General features: G+C 42.2%; 1 pseudogene; it reads right to left on the bottom strand.

Moving 5' to 3' along the window:
- Nucleotides 1-3,272: 3,272 nt before the first annotated feature.
- Nucleotides 3,273-5,555, bottom strand: LOC129551039 (CCR4-NOT transcription complex subunit 4 pseudogene; annotated as a pseudogene).
- Nucleotides 5,556-8,093: the final 2,538 nt, after the last annotated feature.

Raw genomic sequence — 8,093 nt, forward strand, 5'->3', positions numbered from 1 at the left:
ATCTTGTGAGGAAAATATTACTTTACATATTTATAACGTGAGAAAAAGTAAGGTACTACATAAAGGACATCTAAAAAATTTACTCTTTTATTTAGTCATTCCACAGATGGGCCAGGAACCATTCTGGGTTCCTCGGATACAGTAATAAAAAGAGAGACGGGGGTTTCCCTGGTAGTCCGGCAGTTGAGACTGTGCTTTCACTGCGAGAGGCGCAAGTTCAGCCCTGGTTGGGAAACTGAGGTCCCACATGCCGCCTGGTGCAGACAAAAAAGAAGGAGAAATGAAGTCTCATTCTTGGAGCCCACGAGCACACTGGGGAGACCGACTCTAAACGAGCCAGTAATAAATAATGGGAAGCTGGCAAGTGATAAGCTTTTGTCAGTAGCGATACTCAGATGCTTGGCGTTTAGAAAGGCAGCAGGTGCTGCTTCCTGGAACGAGGAGGGAAGATCTTTTGTGTTTCTTTTAACACTTGCTTAACTGTAGGTCAAATGTTTTAAGTGCCTTGAAATGCTCAAAAAATATCTCATTCTAAATAATAACAGAATTTGCATAATTAGGGATGGGTACACACAAATATATATACATCAGTTCAGTTCAGTTCAGTTCAGTCGCTCAGTCGTGTACGACTCTCCGCGACCCCATGAATCACAGCACGCCAGGTCTCCCTGTCCATCACCAACTCCCAGAGTTCACTCAAACTCATGTCCACAGAGTCGGTGATGCCATCCAGCCACCTCATTCTCTGTCGTCCCCTTCTCCTCCCGCCCCAAATCCTTCCCAGAATCAGAGTCTTTTCCAGTGAGTCAACTCATTGCATGAGGTGGCCAAAGTATTGCAGTTTCAGCTTTAGTATTATTAGTCCTTCCAATGAACACCCAGGATCGATCTCCTTTAGAATGGACTGGCTGGATCTCCTTGCAGTCCAAGGGACTCTCAAGAGTCTTCTCTATCACCACAGTTCAAAAGCATCAAATCTTCGGCGATCAGCTTTCTTCACAGTTTGCCATCTCCTGTTTGACCACTTCCAATTTGCCTTGATTCATGGACCTAACATTCCAGGTTCCTATGCAATACTGCTCTTCACAGCATCGTACCTTGCTTCTATCACCAGTCACATCCACAACTGGGTATTGGTTTTGCTTTGGCTCCATCCCTTCATTCTTTCTGGAGTTATTTCTCCACTGATCGTAGTTTATATATATTAGATGGATATATTTCAGAAGAAAACATATATAGTAGATGGCTATATTGCAGGAAAGGAAATAAACTTAAAAATAAATTATGTAAGGAGAAGAGCAGAGCTTTAAATGTCCTATGCCTGCCTGCATACTAAGTCACTTCAGTCATGTCTGACTCTTTGCAACCCCATGGACTGTAGCCCGCCGGGCTCCTCTGTCCATGAGCTTCTCCAGGCAAGAATGCTGGAGTGGGCTGCCATGTCCTCCTTCAGGGGATCTTCCCGACCCAGAGATGGAACCCAGGTCTCTATCTTACATCTCCTGCAGTTACAAGTGGGGTCTTTATCACTAGCCTTACCTGAGAAGCCCTAAATGTTTTATACTATCCTATAAAAAAGTTTATGAGCATAGTCGGAGGTGAGTTCCACGCACAATCCTGCAAATCCCTGAGCACTTTTGAAATAGGAGGAGAAAAATGCCATAAGCGTTAGAAGGTGTCACTGAGGCTACTGTACCAGGAGTCTTGGCTCTGGGAGAGTTCACCATGAGCTATTCTCGCTGAGCCAATTAAGCACCTACAAAGCAGCGACTGCGGGCCAGGGCTACCCACAAGCCGCCCTGGGAGACGTGTTCCTCCAAAGGAAGCTCCGTGACACCCAGGGAGACGAGAGGCGGCCAGTCTAACTGGGAAAGCAAGAGCCACATCCACGGAAGTGCTAAAAAGTAATGCTTAAAGAAAAAGCACTAAAGTGCTTCGTTTACTTTTATTTTCAGATTTCCCCCCCTTGGGTAGTAAATCATTCTCCTTTATTTGTGGCGCAAAAGAATGAAAAAAGAAAAACCTATCTTAGCTGTGCTCTGGGGTTAATGTTACCTTTTCCCTCTATTTTATGTTAAGAAAAACTTCAGACATTAACCTATAGCAATTAAAATACAAAACCATAAATAGGAAGTTGGTTTTCGAAGGAAAATTATATATTTCCATTAAAGCTTATTTCCAAAAAAACACAAAACTGTATTATGCCTTTCAGTGGAACCACAGAGTATGATCCATTTCAAAGAAACAAACTTAACATTTAAATGATCCACATACTCAAAAATCACCCTGTGTTCGTTAAAAAAATAAAATAAAAAATCTTTAACCTTTTGATTTTATAATCACCTTGAACTTAACTCCTTTCTCAAGGTCTTGCATAGCCCACAGGCAAATGCAAAAGAATTCTGGTGGATGGGAGGGAGGAATTTTTCCTTCCAAAGAAATGGTGGATCCAGCAAAGACCCCACTTTCCAGTGAAATGTTACTGGTCTTGATATCGTATATATTTTGTGTAAGCTTTTTTATTTTCTTTTCAGAGCTTTCATATAAACTGAATTTTCTGGATATGTTTTTATCGTAATATATACTGAAGAAAAATTGTGTTATAGTCTTATTTCCAACTTTATAAAGACGTGATTTCCGCTTTGGTACATCATGCACCACCTGTGGGCACACCTGCTGTTTCTGGTAGACAAATGTGACCAGGACACCCAGCTCGTCAGGACACAGGTCTACCACTTGCGGTGATGCTACGCACGAGTGCTAGGATCCTGCTTCTTCCTACGTCTTCCTGGGGAGTTACAACACTGCAGTGTGCGTGTGCCCAATCATTTCTATCTCTAAACACCAATTTGTTTATTATGCATTGTTTTCTTTTTCGGCTTCCCTGGTGGCTCAGCAGTAAACAATCTGCCTGCAATGAAGGGGATGCAGGTTTGATCCCTGGGTCAGGAAGATCCCCTGGAGGAGGAAATGGCAACCCACTCCAGCATTTCTTGCCTGGAAAATTCCACGGGCAGAAGAGCCTGGTGAGCTACAGTCCATGGGGGTCGCAAAGGGTCAGATACGACTGAGCATGCACACTCCACGTCACAGAGTTAACTGACTTTGAACATCACATAAGCCCATACATGAATTATGTCCATTTTTTTTTAAATTTCCAAATTTCTCATGAATATATTAGGATATTACCATTTTTTAACAAGTCAGAAAACAAGGAACTACCATTATCTTTGAATATTTTCAATAACAGAGCCAAAGTAACAATTCTAGCTAATCTCATCTGGGATCTTAATTAGTACTACAAGTTTATTTGTGTGAGTTAAAAAATAGTATCACTCATGAGAAACAATGCCAAAATTATTATGCTAATAAATTGTGTTAAAGGCCTAATGAAGAAATACTTTAGCAGCTATATGAGGTAACACACTAGTTGTAGGCATGAGGAACGTTTATGTTGGCTCTTTTGGGTGTATACATTAAATGCAAAATCAGAAAGGAATCATGCAAAAATCAGGTTGCCCATGCAAGCACCCCAGAGTCTAATCCTCTCCTCTCAGTTCTGTTGTCAGGCCACAGTAGTGTGGAGACTTGTAGGCCACTGTCCTTGTTGTAATGAATGGGAAGAGGCTGACAGTGGTATGGTCGAAACCTTCACCTCTTCTTCCCCTGCTATAGGGATCCCTCCCAGACCTGTGTTGTGCTGTGGCGGGAGATTCAAGTCCAATAAATTACTATTTGAGGTGGGGTTTGCTGTGTGGTTCAAGTGCATGATGCTATTGCGTGGAAAGGCCATCCAAGGATAGCGGGCTGCCTGGCCTGGAAAACTGAACAAATTATAAACCGCTCGGTGCTGCTGAAATTGAGGGAACCTCTGTGGCAAGACGGAAAAGGTACTATTCAGAGAGTTGGCATTTGTAGGTGCAGCAGGATGCAGGAATCCAGAGCCTGGACCTTTGGCGGTTGTAGTGTGTGACGAGGAGTTCTGAAGAGATGTGGGCGAAAGGGAAGGCTGGTCTTGGACTGACAGTTCCTTTTCAATCAAGTCTGCTAAGGCTTTTCGAGTGACATCAAAGGGATCAAAACCCAAGTAATCCTCTGGTTGTTTAGAAGAGCCAAAGCCAAACGCTGCTTGCCAGTCTGTAGAGGATGATACCGGGATTGTTTCTGATGTGAAGAGGCTCTGTGGCTCTGGTGCTGTAGGCCAGTCACTGGAAGTCTGTGGGGAGCTGAGGAAAGGAGGAAGCCCACTTGGGATAGGGTTGGGATGGCGAAAATTATCTGAGAATAACGACTGTGACTCAGTTACTGCTCCTTCAAAAGGAGACCGTGCACTGTGATTGGATGAACTGATGGGGATGACTGGATTAGATTTGGATAAACCAGGAGGTGGTGAAGGTGTATCACTATTAGATATCTGCTGAGAATTATCACCATTCCCTATGCTGAGAGAATCAGAAGGTTTGTCAATAGGGCTCTGCAGTGGTGTCACTTTGTTCTTATTCTTATCAACTGAACCCGTAGACAGTTGAAGGAAACTGGGGTTTAATTTATATAATTCCTGAAGGAGCTTCTGTTCATATTCTTGGTGTTTACCCGCCTGCATTTCCTCTTTTGTGAAGCTGGCCGCCTCGTCCCCCAATTCATGTAGGTACATGCAGTCAGGCTTTGGACACTGCATATTCTTTAAGAAGTAACTGCAGTATTTTGTTGTACCTAGAGACGCCTTAAGTGTTCTGCCATCAACCACCACATTGTTAACACACTGTATGGCTCTGAGAGCATCTTCCGACCGGATATAGGTTACATAAGCACTGGCACCTGGACCCTGTGAGCCTGCATATGATGTGCTATTATTGATGACAACTTTATGTATTTTACCAAACTTCCCAAAATATTCTGGTCGTTTTAAAAACCTCTGGGTCTGCTAGGCGCTGAGACAGACCTACAACAAAGACGAGGTTTTTTTGTACAACACGTACACTAGCCAAATGTTTGCGATTTTCTGATATTTTCTGTTTTCGCTCATTTTGTTTCTGTTTTTTTCTCATTCTTTATCCTCTGGAGTTCTTCCTGGGAGAGTGGTTTATAAACTGCTGGGTCTTCTGGATATGGCTTTCTACATGCAGGACAAAGCCCATTTTCATCAGTGCGAATTCGATGCCAACAAAAGCGGCAAATCTGGTAGCCACAGGTGCAAGGGAAAAAGTTGATATCATCTATCTCCAAGGGCTCCATGCAAAGAGGACATTCCACAGGGTCTTCCTTTGCGTCAGGACTGCGAGACATCTTCACTTTTATTAAACAGCAGCAAAAGTTTATAATAATTTAAGGGAGAAGGAAGTTCAGCACTGAGAACTAAACTGTAGAACTTCAAAGACCCGCCTGCCCTGCCTCGCTTTTCCCTTAGCCGACTCCACGCGCTGCCGCGTCCTCACAAGAGACCACTGAATGAGTGTCGGGGAAAAAAAACTCTTCAGAACCAGGTCTGATTGCTTCAGCGAGTCCGACCTTTAGGGCTGAGAGAGAGACTCTCAGCTTTCGGTGGGTTCCACAGCCAGACGGGCCACCATCTTACATTAGGGTAAGACTCCTCCGGCCTCCCGTGCGCAGGCGCACGCCGATCCCTATGTCCATTTTTAAAAAGCTGATAAGAGACATTCGAATTCAATGCAGAGATTAGGTTTTATATATATATATATCTTCTTTATTTCTTTATCTATTCATCTGTTGATGGACCCTTAGTTTGCTTCCGTATCTCGGCTAGTGTAAATAATGCTGCTATGAACATAGTGAGGACAATATTTCTGAATTCATGCCTTCATTTTCTTTGGGAACTATCCATAATTGGAACTGCTAGACTGTACGATCATTCTATTTTTAATTTTTTTTCGAGGAAATGTCAACCCTTTTTTCCATAGTGGTTGTTCCAACTTACCATCCCACTGACAGTGCATGCGGGTTCCCGCCTCTCCACATTCTCACCGACTCTTGTTTTTTCTTGCCTCTCTGATAATAGCCATCCTGACAGGTGTGAGGTGATATCTCACTGCGGGTTTGATTTGCGTTTTCCTGATGATTAGTGATGTTGAGCACCTTTTCATATGCCTGTTGGCCATCTGTATGTCTTCTTTGGGAAAATGTCTCTTCAGATCCTTTGCCTTTTTAAATGTTGAGCTCTTTATGCACTTTGGACATTAACTTGTTAGCTACGTGATCTGCAAATATCTTCTCCATTCAATAGGTTGCCTTTTCATTTTGTTGATAGTTTTATTCACTGCACAAAAGTTTTTTAATTTGGTTAGGTACATCTGTTTAATTTTCCTTCTGTTGTCCTTGTCTGAGGAACAGATAAAAAAACTATTGCTAAGATCAATGTCAAAGAAACCACTGCCTATGTTTTCTTACAGATGTTTTATGGTTATAGGTTTTACAGTTAAGTCTTTAATCCATTTTGAATTCATCTTTGTATATGGTATGAGAAAGAAGTTCAGTTTCTTTTTGCTCTTTTCCATGTAAGCTATCCAGTTTTCCCAGCACCACTTATCAAAGAGACTATCTTCTCCCCTACTGTATATTCTTGGCTCTTTTGTTGTAGATCAATTGATTGTATAGATACGGATTCATTTTTGGGCTCTATTCTGGTCTGTTGATCTATGCTCTATCTATGTACCAGGACCATACTACTTAGATTGCTGTAGCTTTGTAGCATCGCTTGAAATCAGGGAGCATGAAACCTCCAGCTTTGTTCTTCATTACTATTTCTTTCGCTTTTCGAGATCTTTTGTGATTCCATACAATCTTAGGGTTATTTCTTCTAGTTCTGTGAAAAACACCATTGGTATTTCGATAGCATGTATGTGAGTTTTTTAATTATCTACCCAGAGCCCATTATTAAAGACAACAAAGTCATAATATGAGACTTATTAAACAAGACAGAGGTATAAAGAGATTCCTCTGTGACCACAAATTCCACCCAAATCCCACCCAGCCATCTGTAAACAAATACCGCTGATTATAAAAGAATCAGGTAGGAGGACACAGATGGCTAAGGAGAAACTGTCCTTATGATCAGAAAAGGAGCGTGGACTCCCAGTCCTGCTGCCTGTGAGCGTTTCATGGCTACATTAGAAAGAACAGCCACTAATTTATAATAATTGGTCCCTTTTCCTAAATAACTTGTAATATTCTGTTGTATATAACCCCCTTATGTTTTAATGGAACTGTATCAACATATTAATTATTATTTTATTTAAAATATTTACATGTATCTATTTGTACCCTATACTTTCTGATCTCAGGAGAGAAACATGCATGCTTTTAAAATATTCATTGAGTTTTGCTAATTTTTTGACCCTTCAGAAACACTGTTTATTCTCATTCCCTCTGCTCATCCTGACATTCAGTGCGCACTTTCAATTAGAAGCACAAAACCTCTAATGGGTGGATAAGGCCTCATGCATTTGTGGGTCCCATTGAGACACGGGCAAGCCCTAGAACCATCTACTCTATCTGGACAAATAGAGGTTTAACACTGAGGGTTTTATCACAGTCTGTACCTTATTTCTTCGCTCTCTTAACAGAGTCGCAGAGAGTCAGACACAACTGAGCGACTTTCAGTGTTACTTTCACTTTTCACAAAACAAAAAACAGATGCGCAGACTTAGACTTGTAGTTGCCAAGGGAGAGGGCATTTGGGGAAGGAGAGAGAGTTTGGGATTAGCAGATGTAAACTATTATATTTAGGATGGATAAACAAAGCCCCACTGTACAAGCAAGGGGACTATATTCAATATCCTGTGATAAACTATAATGGAAGAGGAAAAAAAGATGTCAATATATGGTTTAGAAAGGGACACGACTCAGTCCACAGCACTGTGACAAAGTGGGTCAAACTGCAGGTATTAAATATGCACAGCTTACTGTGAGTCAGCCAGCTCTCAGTTAGGGAAAACAGGCAGGCAGTGTCAGCTGCTGCCGCTGCTGCTAAGCCGCTTCAGTCGTGTCCGACTCTGTGCGACCCCATAGACGGCAGCCCACCAGGCTCCTCTGTCCCTGGGATTCTCCAGGCAAGAACACTGGAGTGGGTTGCCATT

Source organism: Moschus berezovskii, chromosome 17 (assembly GCF_049115385.1).
Source record: "Moschus berezovskii isolate FMDL1 chromosome 17, NW_MosBer_1.0, whole genome shotgun sequence".
NCBI lineage: Eukaryota > Metazoa > Chordata > Mammalia > Artiodactyla > Moschidae > Moschus > Moschus berezovskii.